Source organism: Schistocerca cancellata, chromosome 6, assembly GCF_023864275.1.
Source record: "Schistocerca cancellata isolate TAMUIC-IGC-003103 chromosome 6, iqSchCanc2.1, whole genome shotgun sequence".
NCBI lineage: Eukaryota > Metazoa > Arthropoda > Insecta > Orthoptera > Acrididae > Schistocerca > Schistocerca cancellata.
In genome coordinates this window covers 658,200,265-658,222,273 of record NC_064631.1, presented here as the reverse complement: position 1 = coordinate 658,222,273, position 22,009 = coordinate 658,200,265, and the positions used below count along the sequence as shown (strand labels likewise).

The window sequence follows — 22,009 nt, the reverse complement described above, 5'->3', positions numbered from 1 at the left end:
TCTTTCAACTCTGTATGCATGTGTGTAGGAACAAATACTGCAGCGATCGATTGCTGGTTGTTTATGCGTTGGTGACAATGAAAATCTCTGCTCGGCCAGGACTGGAACCCGCATCTTCTACCTAACATGGGAGGTCACTCCCATATATCACTGCTATCATGTACATCTTATACTCGCAGAGATACTGGGAGTCCCATGCATGCTTGCGTGTCTGAAGGACGTTGCAAAGTACAGGGTGATTCAAAAAGAATACCACAACTTTAAAAATGTGTATTTAATGAAAGAGACATAATATAACCTTCTGTTATACATCATTACAAAGAGTATTTAAAAAGGTTTTTTTTTCACTCAAAAACAAGTTCAGAGATGTTCAATATGGCCCCCTCCAGACACTCGAGCAATATCAACCCGATACTCCAACTCGTTCCACACTCTCTGTAGCATATCAGGCGTAACAGTTTGGATAGCTGCTGTTATTTCTCGTTTCAAATAATCAATGGTGGCTGGGAGAGGTGGCCGAAACACCATATCCTTAACATACCCCCATAAGAAAAAATCGCAGGGGGTAAGATCAGGGCTTCTTGGAGGCCAGTGATGAAGTGCTCTGTCACGGGCTGCCTGGCGGCCGATCCATCGCCTCTGGTAGTTGACGTTCAGGTAGTTACGGACAGATAAGTGCCAATGTGGTGGCGCTCCATCCTGCTGAAATATGAATTGTTGTGCTTCTTGTTCGAGCTGAGGGAACAGCCATCTCCAGATACTGTAGTCCAGTTACAGTAGCGCCTTCGAAGAAAAAAGGACCAAAAACTTTATTGGCCGAAATGGCACAGAAAACGTTCACCTTAGGCGAGTCACGTTCATACTGAGTTGTTTCCCGCGGATTCTCGTCGATTCACTTCTGCTGTACTCAATAACACAAAAAGCTTTCTGTTAAGCGGTCGCCATCTTTGCATCAACTGACGCTGACGCCTAGTCAACAGCGCCTCAAGCGAACAAATGTACAACTAAATGAAACTTTATAGCTCCCTTAATTCGCCGACAGATAGTGCTTAGCTCTGCCTTTTGTCGTTGCAGAGTTTTAAATTCCTAAAGTTGTGGTATTCTCTTTGAATCACCCTGTATATTAGAATAAAACAGGCACTGCAATTAATATTTCATGCCTAATAACTGTGCTTCGATTTTAATTACACGTTTCTTTCTATACGGGACACGCACTACCTGTGCGACCTTTAGGTGTAGACGAAAGCGGTGACATACAGAAATTGTGTAAAGGCCATACTTGTGACTGGAGGTCTGGGGGACTTCAGCCGTTCATTATTGTAAGAAACTGAAACACCTACAACCGTCCTTATGATGTCATGTATTGTATGGCTACCAGTTTCGGCGCTTCAATGCAGCATCTTCAGCCCTTAGTTGATGCTGAAGGGGCTGACGCCCATCCGTATACACGATGCATCAGTTGATAGTTGATGCCTGGAGAGACACAGACAGTCTGCGTAAACCAGTTATAGATGTTGGCAACTGATGCTTCGTGTACACAGATGGTGTTAACCCCTTCAGCTTCATCTAAGCCCTGAAGATGGTGCAATGGAGTACCGAAACTGGTAGCCATACACTAAATGACATCAGAAGGACGGTTTTAGGTGTTCCATGTTCGTACAAACGGAAGTTCGGGTCGGGGTTCGAGTAGCCGAGGCGGTCGAGGCAACCGCTCGTGTCAAGTGGAAGATCCAGGTTCTGACTGTCACAGGTTTTGATTCTCATGAATCCATAGTGCAGCCATAGTTTAGACATATTCTCTAAAGCGAAAAAGATTCACGCATTTGTATTGTGCCATATGTGTTTGGCTTCTTTTTGTTTGTGAAGCATCTTCAGTGGTGATTTGTAACCAGGCTAATACATATATACCATCCTCGAGTTGTACATGGTTGTTCTGCGTACCCATGCTTTCCGATTTCCAGTGTTTTACGAACATGTTTCTGTTTAACAACTCACCACCAGTATTCACTGTGTTTACTGTGCATGTAGTAAAACCACTAAACGAAAACACAGTTAACAGAGGAAGTGACCTGTTAAGTCGAAATGTGTGAAGTCTAACAAAACAAAAATGATGTCATATTATGGAAAAGATCGACTGGGAAGTAAGATAGCGATCGGCAACTGGATATTTTATCGATTATGGTGTTTTAATTTTATGGGCTGTAATGTCGCTAAATATTTACAGTGAAGGAGAAGTATAGCTAAACTGCAGGGAGCTGAAGACTGAATCCTGAGATTATTCAGGGGCTGCACAAAAAATCAGAAGCAATCATCTCTCGTCAACTCGCGTGAATGTTCATAGCTATCGTTCAAGGGAGAGGAAGATGTTTGACAGTTCAGAAAACGATTAATATCGAAACAACAGACTTGCTTAGGGCCGGCCGGATTGGCCGTGCGGTTCTAAGCGCTACAGTCCGGAGCCGAGCGACCGCTCCGCTCGCCGGTTCGAATCCTGCCTCAGGCATGGATGTGTGTGATGTCCTTAGGGTAGTTAGGTTTAATTAGTTCTAAGTTCTAGGCGACTGATGACCTCAGAAGTTAAGTCGCATAGTGCTCAGAGCCATTTAGACTTGCTTATTATTGTATAGGAAAATGTCATTCCGAACGCCACTTAGACGTGAAGACAAGCTCAGAGAGAATTTGATGTCCTGCTATTCATTGAAACTTTGCCCTTATTTTTGTCCCACAAAAACAGCATTCGATACGTCATAATTTCTACAGCGATCTGCAATTTGTTGCCTTCACAACATACTCCAAACAATTGAATGACTTTATTTAAATTAACTAAAGTTTTTTTAGGCTCTTAGTGTGGAAATTCTTAACGTGTTATGGAATATAAAGGACCACCGCGGAAGTTTTCTTTTCTTAAGGAGAACAGTCAGCCGCAAAACACTTCGAAAAACCGTTCTCGGGATTGAGCAATAAAGCACAATTACTTAAATGAGCGGAGAAGAAATAAGACCGACAAACGAACAAAATATTCTCCACCAAATCAACATTTTATTCCATCAAAGAGAACGACGAAGCAACTTCCTCCCTTTTCATTGCCTTTTTAAAACTTTTCCCTTGGTCTATATTCAGCAATCAGAATCAGAGTATTAAAACTTTACCTTTCAACTTAGCAGTGAGAAAGTCGGCTGCGTACCATTCTTCTCGAAGAGAAGGTGTGCGGTAAGTCTCACCACACCCCTTTCCCTCCCCTTCGCTTTCGCCATTTCGAATGATCGATGTCGCAAAACGGACGCAACACAGGGAGCGGACGACAGAAGAAGACGGGAGTATGCCGGCAAGAGTCGAGAAGATGAATGGGGAGGGAAGAGAACCACAGGTTGGATATTGCTTCTATGAAGCTGACATTCAGTGTAGGAACAGTACAGAAATTCGAGAGCGGGATCCGGCTACGGAACACTGGAGAGTGAAAATATTATTTTAGAAGGGGACTTCCAAATCTAATTATTAAACGCTGTTGTTCGTTCCCTTTATAGCGGTGCAGTTGGCTCCACGAATCGGAAGACGGCAGTCCTCGCGCACACGTTTGCAGAGGGGGCGTCTGGCTGCCTGGCGCCAGATTCGCCGTGGCGCCGCCGCGTCCGGAGGAGATATAAGGCGGACAATGCCGAATGTCTCCGAACTTGCTCGAAGTCGTGAGGCAGTGAGCCGTAGGCTGCGGACCGTCCCGATTAGTGTAATGGGACGGAAGGAGGGCGGATACGTCACGGCAGGTAGCAGCCGCGCCCCTTGTAAACAACGGGCAGGGCTACGACCCCTCTCCGAACAGGGGGAGTCTCTTTCACTCCTAGCTAACCTCACAAAGACGCAGCAAAAACTTCGCGGAAACCTACCACGAGTCGCTATTCGTGACGTAAGGACGTCTGCGTAATGATTGTCTTCCGATGTTGCCTTCAATCCCGTCCCGGACTGATTGACAAAGAGATAATTTATCGAGTGGACTGTTGAGTTGTTGGTTTCATTTCGTGGACACTATTCTTCTGTTCCACTTAATAGTCTCCTTTATGAGCTCCCCATTCTTCTTTTTCATTTACCATACAAAACTTGTAGCAGATTACGAATACTATTGTTTACTTTAGTTTACCAAGTTCTTTCTCGATAAACCGCTAAATTCATTGACAAACATATCATTCATTGTCTAAATTTTCACTCCCTTCTTTCCACTGTTTGTACTATTTTTGCAGGACGAAGCTTTGCATTGTCAGAACCGTGGATTGCAACCGGCCTATTGTACTCACTACTAACTGTAGTCCGCTTACAAAAAATGGTTCAAATGGCTCTGAGCACTATGGGGCTTAACATCTGAGGTCATCAGTCCTCTAGAACTTAGAACTACTTAAACCTAACTAACCTAAGGACATCACACACACCCATGCCCGAGACAGGATTCGAACCTGCGACCGTAGCAGCCACGCGCCTAGAACCTCACGGCCACAGCGGCCGGCAGTCCACTTAGAATTACGTGACAACTGACGTCATTTGCCGAAACAGTGTTGCCACACTGGATCCCGGCTACCGTTTGGTTGTAGGGGACACACAAACACGACGTGCCACGTCACAAACACTGTTAATGTACAACGCGGAGCAATGTTAGAAGCGGCCACCGCGAGGTATAATGGAAATGTAGATGCGCTGTAGACAGCTGATTTCAAGTGATCAACAACTGAACTGCGGCAGATGTCGCGTTTTATAGCCCTGAAGTCAAACTCGTGATGTACAACGTATCCGAAAAACGGCGTGCGGCAGAACTAAATTCAGAATTACTTTGTTTACGTTGATTAAAGCCAGAAAAATTTCACTTTCAGTCTCGCTATCACTGGTTACCTGGAGCTATCCTAATACTGGCCACAATAGCTGCTGTGTTACGAAACGGTGAGCAGTCCTGGTTTTGGCAGTTATTTGCACATTATAGGCGACACACGCATATTACAAACGAAAACAAAATTATCGGAAGCAAAATAAGAGCAAATAAAAGCGTCAATGCGATTATGAAAATGACGTGTCAGAGTGTTAGAAATTTAAAAAAACATTTAAATCAATTAACTCAATAAAAATAATAAGCACAGTTATTTGATTAGATTTAGAAGTTGAAAAATGTCGCTGCATTTGACGAGATTTAAACCTACTGCAGGTTTATACGTTAACCACAGCGCTACCTCACTTCTCTGCGTAATATTGTTATATTTATGATTCTGATGCAACCGCAACGATGAGATGCAGATTTCAAACATTCGGCTTCACGCAATGTCGTGGGAAGCTTATATAATGAAAGCCGTGATTATGATATCTGTATATGTGAGGCTGATTCGCGTCTTGTGCGGAGGGATCCATTGGTGTTTGGTTAGTGCTATATATCATAGGTGTGTATTTCGTCAGCATTGTTGTGTGTGTGTGTGTGTGTGTGTGTGGGTGTGTGTGTGTGTATTTGTGTGTTTGTTGTGTGAGTGAGGGAGTGTGGGTGTATGTGTTGTATTACGTGTGGTTTTTTGTGGCTTTGATCACTCTGGTTGGTGGAAATCAGCTCCAACGAGTGAAGTGTCAAGTGTCGAGTAATTTTAACGGGACTACAGTTTCCACACTCTGTAAGTGTCCTTGGTATTTTGAAAATCTGTGGTAAGGTCCATGGGACCAAACTGCTGAGGTCATGGGCCCCTAGGCGTACACACTACTACTTAATCTAACTTACGCTAAGGACAACACACACACACCCATGCCCCAGGGAGGACTCGAACTTCTGACTGGGGGAGCCGCTTGAATCGTGACAAGGCGCCGTAGACCCCGCGGCTACCCCACGCGTCATGTCCTTGGTCTGAAGTCTAACGCGGGGTAGGATAAGCTGGACATCACTTTGCCCCTGTGGGACATAGGTTAGAATCTAACCAGTTTCACCAAGTCAGAATGACGGTCAGTTTAAGTAAGTGGCGAGATAGGAGGCGATGCATTCTGAGCGACGAAATCGAAACCATTCAACATTCTTCGCAAATTATTTGTAGTTTCGATGGAACTTGAAAAGGGGGCTTAAACGAATGCTATTGTTTACTTTAGTTTACCAAGTTCTTTCTCGATAAACCGTTAAATTCATAAATAAACATATCATTCATTGTCTAAATTTTCACTCCCTTCTTTCCACTGTTTGTACTATTTTTGCAGGACGAAGCTTTGCATTGTCAGAACCGTGGATTGCAACCGTCCTATTGTACTCATTACCAGCTATAGTCCGCTTACAAAAAATGGTTCAAATGGCTCTGAGCACTATGGGACTCAACATCTGAGGTCATCAGTCCCCTAGAACTTAAAACTACTTAAACCTAACTAACCTAAGGACATCGCAGACATCCATGCCCGAGGCAGGATTCGAACCTGCGACCGTAGCGGTCACGCGGTTCCAGACAGAAGTGCCTAGACCCGCTATGTCACAGCGGCCGGCTAGTACAATTTCGTTAGTCGTAATGAATAACGGCTGGTAAAGCGCCAGGCTCTCGGTAAACCGTGACCAGATGTTTTCAGTGGGTGAGACATCCAGAGAATGTGCTAGTTAGAGCGACAGGAGAGCACGGGAAATACTTGGTCTTGCGTTATCTTGTTGGAAGACAACGTCACAGAGACCTCCAATAAGAGGCGCGTTTACCGGCGTTAGCACTTCAGAAGCGCAACGGGTGCTGTAGAAATTATCCGCCATGCGATACAGAGATGACCGTGTTGTGTAGGCTATGGTACTGCATACCATAACGTCCGGTGGTGGTTCCGCATGACTGTGATGAATGCAGTCTGCCAACGGTCGTTCTGTGTGGAGTCTCCAGACACGGATGCGCTTGTCGTGATGGTGTGCACAGAACTGGGACTTGTCTGAGGGGACGGGCTGGTACCTCTCCCGTGTCCGGTGTTGTCATTGGGAGCACCGAAGTCGGCATGTCAAGGGAAACCGTAACAATGGTCGATGTGCTCGTGTTACGCCGTGTTGATATTTTTCTTGTTGCAAAGAAACCTACTTCCAGACGTGGCTCAATGGTCCTCCAGTACCGAAAGATCGATATGTTCTCTCGAGCCCTAGTCGAGTGGCGCCGATGAGGTTCTGCATGGGTTGCGTATTACCCTCTTGAACCCACCGAGCCACTTTCGCGTGATTGTCGTGGGATCACGAGCAACATGTGCAAAGGTATTAAGGAATGATAAAATGAGTTTCCGAAAAGCCAGGAACCTACTGCTGTCAACATGCCTTGTTAAAGATTTCTTTTCCTTACACGACTCATAACACGAGAGTCTCACAAATAACCAGCATTCAAATACAATTTCTGAATGAGAAACCTGCTGGGTAATCCCTTCGTCCTTAAAAAAGAAAAATGTAAATGAGGTTCACCAAGCTACTGTACGCTGTTGCGCTGAAGTGGTAATTATTTTCTAACCCAAGAACAAGGTACACTTCATGCCCATACGACGTTTTCTGCATGCCGCCTTCATGGTGTTGCAGTTTGTATTGCCAGCAGTTAATTTATAGTGAAGGTTGTGGTGGCAGTCTGATCACCAGCGTTTCTCCAAGTCTAGGTTTGCTTGGAAGGTGATGGTTGGGTTATTGATTCCTGGAGGCAACGAATGTGATTTCATGAGAAGCTTCTCAACTATAGGTGATGAACATTTAAAGCAGTGATTCCAAAAACAATTAGTGGCCAGTTGTTAATGTAAATGTAACTACATCCTGATTGCAGGAGCTTGGGTCAGTGGCTGGTCGGAGAAATGTAATAATACTGCACTAACAGCCGTTAATTTGATATTGTTTTATTAGGCAACCAGTTTCGAATTTCCCATGACGACATCTTCAGGTCTGTCGCATAACGAGCAGTATTTGGTATCATTTGCGCTACGGGCCTGAAGATGACATGATTGGAACGTCGAAACTGGTTGCCTAAAAAACAGTATCTAAACAGCGGCTGCTGGTACAGCATTATTACGTTTAATTGTTAATATACGTCTCACTTTACTCTCCGTTCTAATTTCCGCTACAGATAATGCAAGACTAGATTGTTTCTATAGGATGGATAATACCTTTTTATGTGTTGGGTTTCTGATCTTTGTTTCTATACAGTTCTCATTCGTGGCTTTAGTCAGACCATAATTTGATAATTAATGCGACGCTTTGCTTTGAAACATGTGGTCTAGCTGCAGATTTTTCATTGAATGCTTAAGGTCAACTGTTGCGTTGCTTCCTCGTTTATCATTACTAATTCAAAAATGGCTCCAAGCACTATGGGACTTAACATCTGAGGTCATCAGTCCTCTACTTAAACCTAACTAACCTAATGACATCACACACATCTACACCCGAAGCAGGATTCGAACGTGCGACCGTAGCAGCCGCGCGGCTCCGGACTGAAGTGCCTAGGACCACTCGGCAACAGCGGCCGGCTCCGTCATTACATTAGCTTCATATATTGCCGTAGGAGCTGCCAAAATTTCTCCGCCAGACTAATATGTACCGGTGGTGCTCCTGTGTATAGTTTTACGGTGTCGTGTTTTACTGACTTTTATGCAACAATGTCATGATATTGACAGTCTTATAAAACTTTCTGCATTTACTTTTCTATGTTTTACATTTTAAATGTTTACTAATTACCTCTCATATTGCCATAATCCTATGTTCTGAGCTTAATACTGGATCCCCTACTCTTCTATATCGACTCCTGTTTCTTCTTGTATCACATCAGACAAATCTTCCCTCTCATAGAGGCTTTCAGTGTATGCTTTCCAACTATCCGCTCTCTCCTCTGCATTTAACAGTGGAATTCCTGTTGAACTCATGATGTTACCACCCTTTCTTTTTGTCTCACCGAAGGTTGATTTGACTTTCCTGTACGCTGATTCAGTCCTTCCGACAATCATTTCTTTTTCGATTTATTCACATTTTTCATGTAGCTATTTCGTCTTAGGCAACAGCCTTGCCGCAGTGGATACACCGGTTCCCGTGAGATCACCGAAGTTAAGCGCTGTTGGGCGTGGCCAGCACTTGGATGGGTGACCATCCAGTCGCCAAGCGCTGTTGCCATTTTTCGGGGTGCACTCAGCCTCGTGATGCCAATTGAGGAGCTACTCGACTGAATAGTAGCGGCTTCGGTCAAGAATACCATCATAACCGCCGGGTGAGCGGTGTGCTGACCCCACGCCCTTCTACCCACATCCTCGCTCAGGATGACACGGCGGTCGGATGGTCCCGGTAGGCCACTCGTGGTCTGAAGACGGAGTGCCCATTTCGTCTTACCTTCCCTGCACTTCCTATTTATTTCCTTCCTTAGCGACTTGCATTTCTGTGTTCCTGAATTTTCCTGAACATTCTTGTACCTTCTTCATTTATCGATCAACTAAAGTGTGCCCTTTGTTACCCATGGTTCCTTCGAAGTTAACTTCTTTGTACCTACGGTTTTCTTTCCAGCTTCTGTGATTGCCCTCTTCAGAGATGTCCATTCCTCTTCAACTGTACTGCCTACTGAGCTATTCCTTACTGCTCTGTCTATAGTCCAAGAGAACTTCAGGCATGTCTCGTCATCCCTTAGTAGTTCTGTATCCCACTTCTTAGCGTACTGTCGGCCGGAGTGGCCGAGCGGTTCTAGGCGCTACAGTCTTGAACCGCGCAATCACTACGGTCGCAGGTTCGAATCCTGCCTCGGGCATGGATGTGTGTGATATCCTTATCTTAGTTAGGTTTAAGTTGTTCTAAGTTCTAGGGGAAGTTCAGTCCCATAGTGCTCAGAGACATTTGAACCATTTTTTTTCTTTGCGTACTGATTCTTTCTGATTAACCTCTTGAACTTCAGCCTACTGTCCATCACTACTACAGTGTGATCTGAGTCTATATCCGCTCCTGGGTACGCCTTACAATCCAGTATCTGTTTTCGGAATCTTTGTCTGACCGTGATGTAATCTAAATGAAATCTTCCCCTATGATCCTGTCTTTTCGAAGTATACTTTCTCCTCTTGTGATTCTCGAATAGATTATTCGCTGTTACTTCAATTTACCGAGGTTTCATTATACTTGCTGCACCTACCTCGCAAGTTTGGACCTTAAACGTCAGAAGATAAGCAGCTGAAATCAGGTAACACGTACAATCCGCTATACACCATTCTGGATCTATTGACTACAGATGTAGATGTACATCCATTTCATAATGACGTATAGCATTCAACAGAACTGTAAAATTACTTTTCCACAACACGGTATTTGTAAAGAGAAATCCTGGGCTGAACGGCTGGTCCCGGCGGAGGTTCGAGTCCTCCCTCGGGCATGGGTGTCTGTGTTTGTCCTTAGGATAATTTAGATTAAGTAGTGTGTAAGCTTAGGAACTGATGACCTTAACAGTCCCATAAGATTTCACACACATTTGAACATTTGTAAAGAGAAAAACAAGTTGTGCCGTAGGAGCAGCGGAAGAGCGCATTAAGACAAGAGGCGACTGCACGAAATCTATAAAGGGCGATTGCAGCCTCCTCGGGAGCGAGTGTCGGTGCGTGCGCAGGGTGGACGCAGCTGTTGCTGCTCTCCATGCCATCTCCGGCCCGGAGGAGCGCCGTCCGCCGAGGAGAGTCTTGCCAGCGCGGCGGCGTAAAGCTGATAAACGCCCTCATGAAATGGAACGCAGCCGGCGGCGGAAGGACGTCGCGCGGAATAAAGGAAATAGCCAGTTTTCCGCGTCAGCCCGATACAAGGAACGAGGAACCGTGGCGACACTTGCTGCGACTTGGGGTGCATAAACCCGCATGAAGCGCCCCACAGCCTGCTGCTGCCGCACTCTGCCCTTCCCCTCTCTTTTATTGTCTTTGTTACCCTCGCACTACAATGCTAGAATACTTTCCTGCCATGGACGTTGCATCCATAGAGAAAGGTTTCTCCTATTTACGCTGAAGCAGCAAAGAAACTGGTATACGCTTGCGTATTCAAATACAGATATACAGGGTGTTTCAAAAATGACCGGTATATTTGAAACGGCAATAAAAACTAAACGAGAAGCGATAGAAATACACCGTTTGTTGCAATATGCTTGGGACAACAGTACATTTTCAGGCGGACAAACTTTCGAAATTACAATAGTTACAATTTTCAACAACAGATGGTGCTGCAAGTGATGTGAAAGACATAGAAGACAACGCAGTCTGTGGGTGCGCCATTCTGTACGTCGTCTTTCTGCTGTAAGCGTGTGCTGTTCACAACGTGCAAGTGTGCTGTAGACAACATGGTTTATTCCTTAGAACAGAGGATTTTTCTGGTGTTGCATTTCCACCGCCTAGAACACAGTGTTGTTGGAACAAGACGAAGTTTTCAACGGAGGTTTAATGTAACCAAATGACCGAAAAGCGATACAATAGAGGATCTGTTTGAAAAATTTCAACGGACTGGGAACGTGACGGATGAACGTGCTGGAAAGGTAGGGCGACCACAGAGGGCAACGCGCAGCTAGTGCAGCAGGTGATCCAACAGCGGCCTCGGGTTTCCGTTCGCCGTGATGCAGCTGCGGTCCAAATGACGCCAACGTCCACGTATCGTCTCATGCGCCAGAGTTTACACCTCTATCCATACAAAATTCAAACGCGGCAACACCTCAGCGCCGCTACCATTGCTGCACGAGAGACATTCGCTAACGATATAGTGCACAGGATTGATGATGGTGATACGCATGTGGGCAGCATTTGGTTTACTGACGAAGCTTATTTTTACCTGGACGGCGGCTTCCTCAATAAACAGAACTGGCGCATATGGGGAACCTAAAAGCCCCATGTTGCAGTCCCATCGTCCCTGCATCCTCAAAAAGCACTGGTCTGGGCCGCCATTTCTTCCAAAGGAATCATTGGCCCATTTTTCAGATCCGAAACGATTACTGCAACACGCTATCTGGACATTCTTCGTGAATTTGTGGCGGTACAAACTGCCTTAGACGACACTGCGAACACCTCGTGGTTTATGCAAGATGGTGCCCGGCCACATCGCACGGCCGACGTCTTTAATTTCCTGAATGAATATTTCGATGGTCGTGTGATTGCTTTGGGCTATCCGAAACATACAGGAGGCGGCGTGGATTGGCCTCCCTATTCGCCAGACATTAACCCCTGTGACTTCTTTCTGTGGGGACACTTGAAAGACCAGGTGTACCGCCAGAATCCAGAAACAATTGAACAGCTGAAGCAGTACATCTCATCTGCATGTGAAGCCATTCCGCCAGACACGTTGTCAAAGGTTTTGGGTAATTTCATTCAGAGACTACGCCATATTATTGCTACGCATGGTGGATATGTGGATAATACCGTACTATAGAGTTTCCCAGACCGCAGCGCCATCTGTTGTTGAAAATTGTAACTACTGTAATTTCGAAAGTTTGTCTGCCTGAAAATGTACTGTTGTCCCAAGCATATTGCAACAAACGGTTAATTCAATTGCTGCTCGTTTAGTTTTTATTGCCGTTTCAAATATACCGGTCATTTTTGAAACACCCTGTATGTAAACAGGCGGAAAACGACGTTGCGGACAGCAAAATATAAGACAACAAGTATATGGCACGGTTTGTTAGATCGGTTACTGCTGGTGAAATGGCAGGTTATCAAGATGAGTTTGAACGTGGTATTACAGTCGGAGAACGAGCGAAGAGACACAGAATCTGCGAGGTAGCGAAGACTTAGGGATTTTGTGAGTATTTTCCTGCATGACTATTTCATGAGTGTACCGCGAACATCAGGAATCCTGGTGTCCTCTCAAATAAAGCTGTCTAAAGCACAAAAACTAGTCAACAGAAGAAAAGGGCAGTAGCCAATAAAAAAAAATCCCGTCTGCAACAACATTCACGTTCGTAATATGTCGATAAAACTGCCACCATCATATAATCACGCTACCCACACGGTATAACAACAAAATCATTAGACCGTGACAGCACCAATCAAAATTTTACGGACGCAAAAAACAGATCGACGCAAGTATCATTTCGTAATCACACGATATTGTCAATAGTTACTCAAAAGAACATAAAAAGAGTTTAACGAAACCATATAGTATTGGCAGGCAGCTAGAAAATTCACTGTAACCGAAGTAGGCCTACCATCAACCAATAAAGCACCAAATACTTTAAACATAGCAGTGATTTGGATTTCTCATATAATAATGTTTCGCACGTGTTTGTGTAATCCGTCATGAGCGCTCAGCATTTGATGCGAAGTGACGTAGGCTCTGCGGAACTATCACCACTCAAACAAAGTCAGACACTTGGCTACTTTTATGTGCGTGCGCAAATCAAACGTAAACCTCGCAGATGTTCCACTACGGATTGCGTGACACACCTGATATGAATAGTATCGCAACAACAGATGTGAAAGAGATCGAAATTAAGTTCAATAACTAGTGCACAAATCAATCCTTCTAGGAAATTTGCACCAGGCACTCATTATCATTTCCGGATATTACATTTTATTGATTCTAGTACTCTGTCACTGCACGTCTCAGCCACAAGACGAACATCAGGGATTACATTTTTATCCCAGGATTCTAAGACAGAATTCCGACTTTTTGCAGCTCATACCTTGCATGATATTTAGCCCTACGGATAAGAAGAGATTTCTACAGATTGGAGTAATGAATCACTAAAACAACCCTTTGTGGGCAGATACAAATCCTCGATCAATGAAAGAGGCCAGGGATCAGGTTCGTTTTAACATCAGTGAGTGTTCGAAAGTCGTGGATAAGAAACTCATAAGACAATACACTTTGCCGGGAATATTAACAAATGCTGTCTATCGTCAATGTATGTGCGACGAATAACTCGTGCTACTAGAAAACGTCACAATTTCCGAATGACAACAAATGTGGTTTATGTACAGTGTAGTACCAGTCCACTACCCCACTGTATACGCCTTGTAGGACAGGGCCTAATAAAAACATTTGTGTTGTCCTTCACCGCTTAGCTTTCTATGGGAACATATAAAGGGATTGGCTTATACCAGACCCATCGACAAGATGTACGCATTGCGGGAGTGCAAGTGAACAAATCCTCTGACAGCGAGTTGTGTTCGCACGAGTTCGTGAGTCTGAAAAGGAGAGCTGAAGGATGCGTAAGAAATGCGGATAACCACATTAAGAGGCTCCTCTGGGCTTTCGTAGGAATAAAAGTACTATATATAAACAATTATTTATCTACGTACATGTTCACATTAATTTCTGCGGATTGTGAGCAGTACTGACTCCAGTCAGTATATGGGACACATTTAAAAAAATCCCTTACAACATTCTAAAATACATTTTACTATCTGTGTTGCCTTAGTTAAGAGCTACCTTCTCAAACGTATTCCTATCGTTATAATATACAGCTATGATACAAGTTGTTACGTTCACGCTATCGATCGTACCACAGATGTCGTTGGGTACCAGAAGCTGCGTCAATGTAAGCGCTCCGTATCCGCTACACATCCAACGCTCGTTACACATTTGATACGTACAGACTGAAAACTGAGTTATACATCTACATCTACATTTATACTCCGCAAGCCACCCAACGGTGTGTGGCGGAGGGCAGTTTAGGTGCCACTGTCATTACCTCCCTTTCCTATACCAGTCGCGTATGGTTCGCGGGAAGAACGACTGCCGGAAAGCCTCCGTGCGCGCTCCAATCTCTCTAATTTTCCATTAGTGATCTCCTCGGGAGGTATAAGTAGGGGGAAGGAATATATTCGATATCTCATTCAGAAACGCACCCTCTCCAAACCTGGACAGCAAGCTACACCGCGATGGAGAGCGCCTCTCTTGCAGAGTCTGCCACTTGAGTTTGCTAAACATCACCGTAACGCTATCACGGTTACCAAATAACACTGTGACGAAACGCGTCGCTCTTCTTTGGATCTACTCTGTCTCCTCTGTCAACCCGACCTGGTACGGATCCCACACTGATGAGCAATACTCAAGTATAGGTCGAACGAGTGTTTTGTAAGCCACCTCCTTTGTTGATGGACTACATTTTCTAAGGACTCTCCCAATGAATCTCAGCCTGGCACCCGCCTTACCAACAATTAATTTTATATGATCATTCCACTTCAAATCGTTCCGCAAGCATACTCCCAGATATTTTACAAAAGTAATTGCTACCAGTGTTTGTTCGGCTATCATCTAATCATACAATAAAGGATCCTTCTTTCTATGTATTGGCAATACATTACATTTTTCTATGTTAAGGGTCAGTTGCCACTCCCTGCACCAAGTGCCTATCCGCTGCAGATCTTCCTGCATTTTGCTGCAATGCTCTAATGCTGTAACTTCTCTGTATACTACAGCATCATCCGCGAAAAGTCGCATGGAACTTCCGACACTATCTACTAGGTCGTATATATATATTGTGAAAAGAAAAGGTCCCATAACACTCCCCTTTGGCACGCCAGAGGTTACTTTAACGTCTATAGACGTCTCTTCATTGAGAACAACATGCTGTGTTCTGTTTGCTAAAAACTCTTCAATCCAGTCACATAGCTGGTCTGATATTCCGTAGGCTCTTACTTTGTTTTCAGCTGACAATGGGGAACTGTATCGAACGCCTTCCGGAAGTCAAGGAAAATGGTATCTACCTGGGAGCCTGTATCTAATATTTTCTGGGTCTCATGAACAAAATAAAGCGAGTTGGGTCTCACACGATCGCTGTTTCCGGAACTGATAATCACTGCCTGTAGTGATCACCTGCCTAGAGATCAATTCCGTACCGACGTTACTGCATTATGGGCTGGGAATGGTTTCGGTCCTTACCGGCTGTTTACGCTGATGGAGTATTCCACTGTGGCGGCTGCTAATTCCAAGCGATCTCGGCAAATTGACTGTATAGACGATAATTGACTGCTCACTATAGCCCGCACTCGCTAAAGCCTAAAGACTAGTGACTGAGACTGCTCGCTGAAGACTGTTCTGCAGCCGGCCGTTATGGCCGAGCGGTTCTAGATGCTTCAGTCTGGAACAGCGCTGCTGCTACGGTCACAGGTTCGAATCCTGCCTCGGGCATGAATGTGTGTGCTGTCCTTAGGTTAATTAGGTTTAACTAGTTCTAAGTCCAGAGGACTGATGACCTCAGATGTTAAGTCCCATAGTGCTTAGAGCCATTTGAAATTTTTAGGCTGTTTTTCAGAGTGACTAGCCGTGGGCTGTATCAGCGCACAGACTGCTACATCGAATTCACTTTATTTGTTGCTGCCACTGGGCATCACGCAATTATCACCCATCCAAGCGTAATGACGTCATTGTTGTTTTTGGTCGGCACCGGTGTTTGGCGTGGCGAAGTACACTGGCCGCTATGGGCGGCCTCTGTGAACAGCCACTGGAGCACACGATGGTCGTGGCCACACCATCGTATGTGCTACACTGAACGCTACTATGCCGCAGAGTTGGTCTACCCAGAAGAGGTAGTAGCATGGGATATGTGGATACCACATACTGCGTTCGATGGTCCGTTCAGAGCCACAAACGCACTGTTAAACTATATTCGGAGCCATGTCAGCTAACTACAGCCAACATTACCTCCTTATTTTAGACAGTTCAACAGCTAAACGAATAAAATAATTGCACAGCAAATATTGGTATCGATACTGGACTTGATTTGGCACTTGTTGAGAAGAACAGTCGGATACATCGTCACCGATGAGATACTCGTCTTCAACGCTTGCAGTAAAGAACACTGGCCTAAGAAATATACAGAAGCGTTAGCTTTCTAGGACAGTGCTGTTACAAACAAAGAGGTAGAATGTAGTTTAAAGACGCGGGAAAATAATCAGTGCTTTGTGTAAGACTCGAAATGGGAGCCCTAAAAGAAGCTAGGACTTAGTTCATTCCACGTACTGTACAAACTGATGCTCTATCTATAATGAACTCGTGTCAGGCTGCCTTCTCCCTCTTCCCCCACATTTTGCACCCAGTTCTTGTGAGACGACGAGAAAGCGTGCCAAATTTGAAATACATCAAATCCCCAAGATTGGCGAAGCTTTACACAAGCTCTAAACTTAGCGCGAACTTCAATGCGAGACGCTTTCAATAATTGCCATAATGAAATCTGACAGAAAATCCAAAGATATTCAGTAGACCAGCGGCAAGACACAATCAGTACCATCACAGCACGAAAGAAATGGTACTGTTACCGATGACAGTGCAACTAAGCAGAGTTACCAAATACGGTTTTCCGAAATTCCTTCATCAAAGAAGACGAAGTAAACATACCAGATTTCGAATCAAGACTGCTGCCAGCGTGAGGAACTTAGTAGATATCCTCGGGGTGGCAAAGCAGCTTAAATCACTTAACAAATGCAGTTCTGGATTATATATCAGTCAGGTTCCTTTCAGATAATGCTGATACAATAACTCTGTACTTAACAGCCATATACAACAGAATGCTCCTCAAAACATCCGTACTTGAAGACAGGAAACTTGCGCAGGTCACACCAATATTCATGAAAGGAAGTAATAGTAATCCGATTAATTACAGACTCATTTCACTGTCGCCGATTTGCAGTAGAATTTTGGAACGTATGCTGTGTTCGAACATAATGAAGTGCCTCGAGGAAGAAAGTCTGTTGACACACAGTCAGCACGGCTTTCGAAAATATTATTGTTGTGACAGGCAATTTTTGATACCGTCCCTTAGTTGCGGCTTCTGATCATAATGGCTGCCTATTGAGCGTCATTTAAGTTGTACGACTGGATTTGTGATTTCCTCTTCGTAGCAGGAGACATAAGGTCTTCGCATACAACACGACTGATATCTGGCGTTCCCCAACAATGTGTTGCAGACCCTCTGCTGTTCTTAATCTGGATAAAACGATTTGGGAGACAATTTGAGTAGCCATCTTAGACTGTTTGGAGATGATGCTGTTACCTAAGGACCAGTAAAGTCACAGAAAATAAATTAGATGAAATTTCTTTGTAGTGCAAATATATGTCAATTGACTGTAAATAACGAAAAATGTGAAGTCATGCTCATGAGTACTGAAAGGAATCCATTACTCTTCGGTTTCAAGATAAATCACACAAATCTAAAGGTTGCCAATTTAACTAAATACTTAGGAATTACGATTATGAATAGCTTAAACTGCAACAGTCAAATAGATAATGTTGTGTTGAAACCGAACCCAAAACAACGCTATATTAACAGAACACTTATAAGGTGCAACAGATCTACCAAAGAGACTTACTTCACACACCGCTTTCTGCCACAGTAATGGTGTGTGTCTGTATGTGCTAATATCTCTGGAACACGCGCGTCCACGAGGCTCTCGCAAAGTTAAATGATTAACATTGAAATAAGAGCTAATTTAGTTAATATTACATTTTAGACCATTTACTTCTCGCTAGGCTATCTATTGAAGGTTTCGATTTTCTGAGAGTGTTTGGATCAAAAAGAGAGTGTTTCGTAAATTCCGATAGTCGTCAATTTTGTTTATATTTTAGGCATAAAATTCGGACGTTTGTAGATCTTTATTTTTTGACTAGATTTAGCGGTGCAAAGTTAAATTAATTCGTGTCTGCCACATAGACATTAGGTAGTTAGTTAGAACTTTCGAAAGTAAGTATAAAAATTTGTTTAAATTAGCGTTTAGTTACGTATTAGTAAAGGCTACGAAACAACACTGATCATGTGCCAAGTTATTCTCTGATTTTGTGAAAATTTTTGTGTAAATTTTTCAATCATGTGGGGGTTTCCGTATAAATCTGAAAAAGGGGTTTTTCTGTGAAGACTGCGCATTATGGTTTCATTGGGGCGAATGTAGCGGCGAGGAACCGGGGGTAGATCATGAATCTCTTCCATGGAAATGTAGGTTATGTAGAAAGGACAGAAAAATCGTTGAACCGGAGGCAAAGATTTGTGCCCTTAAGGCTGAATTAGAAAATGTGAATTTGTAATTAATTAGCCTAAGAGAGGAAAAAGCGATGTGGTACCCCGGAAAGGTAGCAAGCAAAGGGTGAAAAAGGGAAACTGTTGAAAAGAACTTCAGGAATTCCGTTAATAAATCAGATTGCCTTGCTATCAAGAGGAGGAAGGGCCGCATCCAGATGTATATGTAGGTTGAAGAAAATTAGTAGCTTAAAGAGAAAAGACAGGTCGGGACCAAACCAGAATAGAAAAAGAAGAACTCTGCTTTTAGGCAGCAGTCATGGGAGGGGTGCAGGCCAGCAGCTTCAGGAGATATTAAGTGAAGGGTACCAGGACACAATTTTTGTGAAACCAATTGCTGGCCTTAAGCAGGTGACATAAAACTTAGATCAGCTATGCAGGGACTTTGAGAAGAAAAATCAGGTTATTATAGATGGGGGAGCAGGAAACAGCCTCGCTATGAGTTCAAGATATAGTATTAGAAGTGACCTGAAAAAAATAGGAGCAGAAACTGGGCACACAAATGTGGGGTCTGTGGAGGTCTTTCAGCTGCATGATCGACCCTGGGTAAACACTGCTGTAAGGCAGGTTAACATTGAGCTGAACAGGAAGCTCCAGACACCAGCAGAATATCACATGAGTGTTGTTCCAGTTGATGCTATTGTTAGGTGGGGCTACACTACACAAGGCCTACACCTAAACAGGAAGGCAGGAAATAAGTTAGCTTCTCTACTAGCAGATACTGTAAGGGGGGCCTAAGTAACACAAGAGATGATCCCTGTGGTTAGTGGGACCAGGCAGACAGATTTCTTAGGTTAAAGCGAAAGTCCAGACAGACAACAATCAAGAAAAATTGAATAAGAAAGCGTCTTGTACAGTAAATATGGATAAAGCTAAGGGTAGTAACAATTTACGTCATCAAAATATCAGGGGAATAAAAAATAAAGTAGATGAGCTGTTATTGTGTTTAGATGACCTCAAAAATAAGAATGAGACTGATATAATTTGTGTGTCTGAACACCATGTAATTGTGGGGATGGAAAATGTCAGTATAAATGGGTATAATTTGGCATCTTTCACTAGCAGATCTAGCATGGATATAGGTGGAGTTGCCATTTGCACAAAAAGAAGGTATAAGTACAAAACAGTAGAAGTAAGAAAATTTTGTGTCGCTCGATAGTTGAAGTTTATGCATGAGAACTATGTAGTGTTGATATTAGCAACAGTGTACAGGTCCCCATTAGCAGATTGGCAGTTATTAATATAAAAGTCTGACTTCATATTATGCCATCTGTCAGACAAAAAGAAGAAGTTATTAATCTGTAGTGATTTCAATGTAAACTTTCTAAGGAATTCTAATAGTAAAAGTGAACTAGAAGTGTTATTAATGGCATATAACTTAGAATCAGTGATCAGATTCCCTACATGTGTAGCTCAAAAAGGTAGCACTCTAATAGATACTGTATTTTTGCAGTAAGAGGATGTAAAACTAACACATGCTTTCCCTATGATAAATGAATTATCAGACCATGATGCGTAACAGTTTAACATACAAAGCTTAGCAGGGTGTCCAGTTCAGAAACCATTAAGCAAAAGTGTACGGCTGGTCAACCCTGTATCTATAGAGCAATTCAGAGAAAGTTTAAGAAATGTTAATTGGGGAGATGAATGTAATGAGCTAAACACCAATGATAAATGCAACATATTTTTGATAAATTTATACTCCTTTTTGAACACTGTTACCCCCAGAAAATTACTAAATGTAACACTAAACAGTTTTCAAAGAAACCTTGGATCATTATAGGTATTAAAGTGTCATCAGAAAGGAAATGAAAATTGCATGAGACTGCAAAAATTAGTAAAGACTCAGAAGTAGTAAAATTATTGTAATATACCTAGGAAAGTTGTCAGAAAATCAAAAATATGTGTGTTAGAAATGAAATTAACAACTATGGCAATAAAATCAAATCTGTATGGAATGTTGTTAGAAGGGAGACAGAACAAATAACCACTGGGGCCAGTAATATTACTATTAAAGAGAATGAGACCATATTAACCAAGAGTACACAATTAGCTAATTTATTTAAAAATCGTTTCTTAAGAGTAGAGGAAACAATTGGTGAGAATAGTTCAAAAGAAAAGGCCATGTAGTGCATAGAAGAGTCAGTTTGAGATATCCTAGCCAGATTAATTTTCATCTAACAACCCATTGTGAAATAAGTAAAATCATTAAATCTTTGAATAACGAATGTCCTATTGGAGTAGATGTAATGGTTAACAAGATATTAAAACAATGTGAAGCAGTTACAGCTGATGTTCTGAGTCACATCTGTAATGTATCACTAACTCAAGGTATTTTCCCAGACAGGTTAAAATATGGTATTGTCAAGCCTCTCTACAGAAAAGGGGACACCACAGATGTCAATATTTACCGGCCAGTATCTTTGCTCACAGCATGTTCAAAAATTGTTGATAAAGTGATGTACTCAAGAGTGGTTAGCCATCTCAACAGTAATTGGATACTGAGTAAAGCACAGTTTGTATTTGAAAAATGCTCTTCCTGTGAGACAGGAATATACAGTTTCACTGGTCACGTAATAGAGTCCTTAAATAGTAAAATGTTACAAATAGGAATTTTCTGTGACTTATCGAAAGTGTTCGATTGTGTGAACCATGACATTATGTTACAGGAATCACAATTCTAAGCTATAAATGAAACAGAATATGAGTGGTTTATATCATATGTATTTTTTTATGGTTTAAGTGATTGAAGGAAGTTTCCCACTTTATCTAACTGGGGTGAAATTACATTAGGTGTTGCACAGGGTTAGATCATGGGTCCCCTTTTGTTCTTGATATAGGTGAATGACCTCCCTTCTTATCTGAAACGAGAAGCTAAGCTGACACTGTTTGCTGATGATAAAAGCATTATTATTAATTCAGTGAAAGATACTCCAATAGAAAATTATACAAGTATGGTTTTTGGAAAAGTTAATGATTGGTTTTCTGCGAATGGGCTTGCTCCGAACTTTGAAAAAACACAGTAAATGAAATTTTCTACTGTAGAGAGTATAGTTCCTTCAATAAATATAACACATCAACAGAAG

General features: G+C 42.9%; 1 protein-coding gene and 1 pseudogene across 1 annotated transcript in view; both read left to right on the top strand.

The window, feature by feature from the left end:
* LOC126190988 (lachesin-like) overlaps positions 1–22,009 on the top strand; it is a 979,391-nt gene that overhangs the window by 821,066 nt on the left and 136,316 nt on the right. The window lies entirely within an intron of this gene.
* Positions 8,969–9,085, top strand: LOC126089698 (5S ribosomal RNA; annotated as a pseudogene).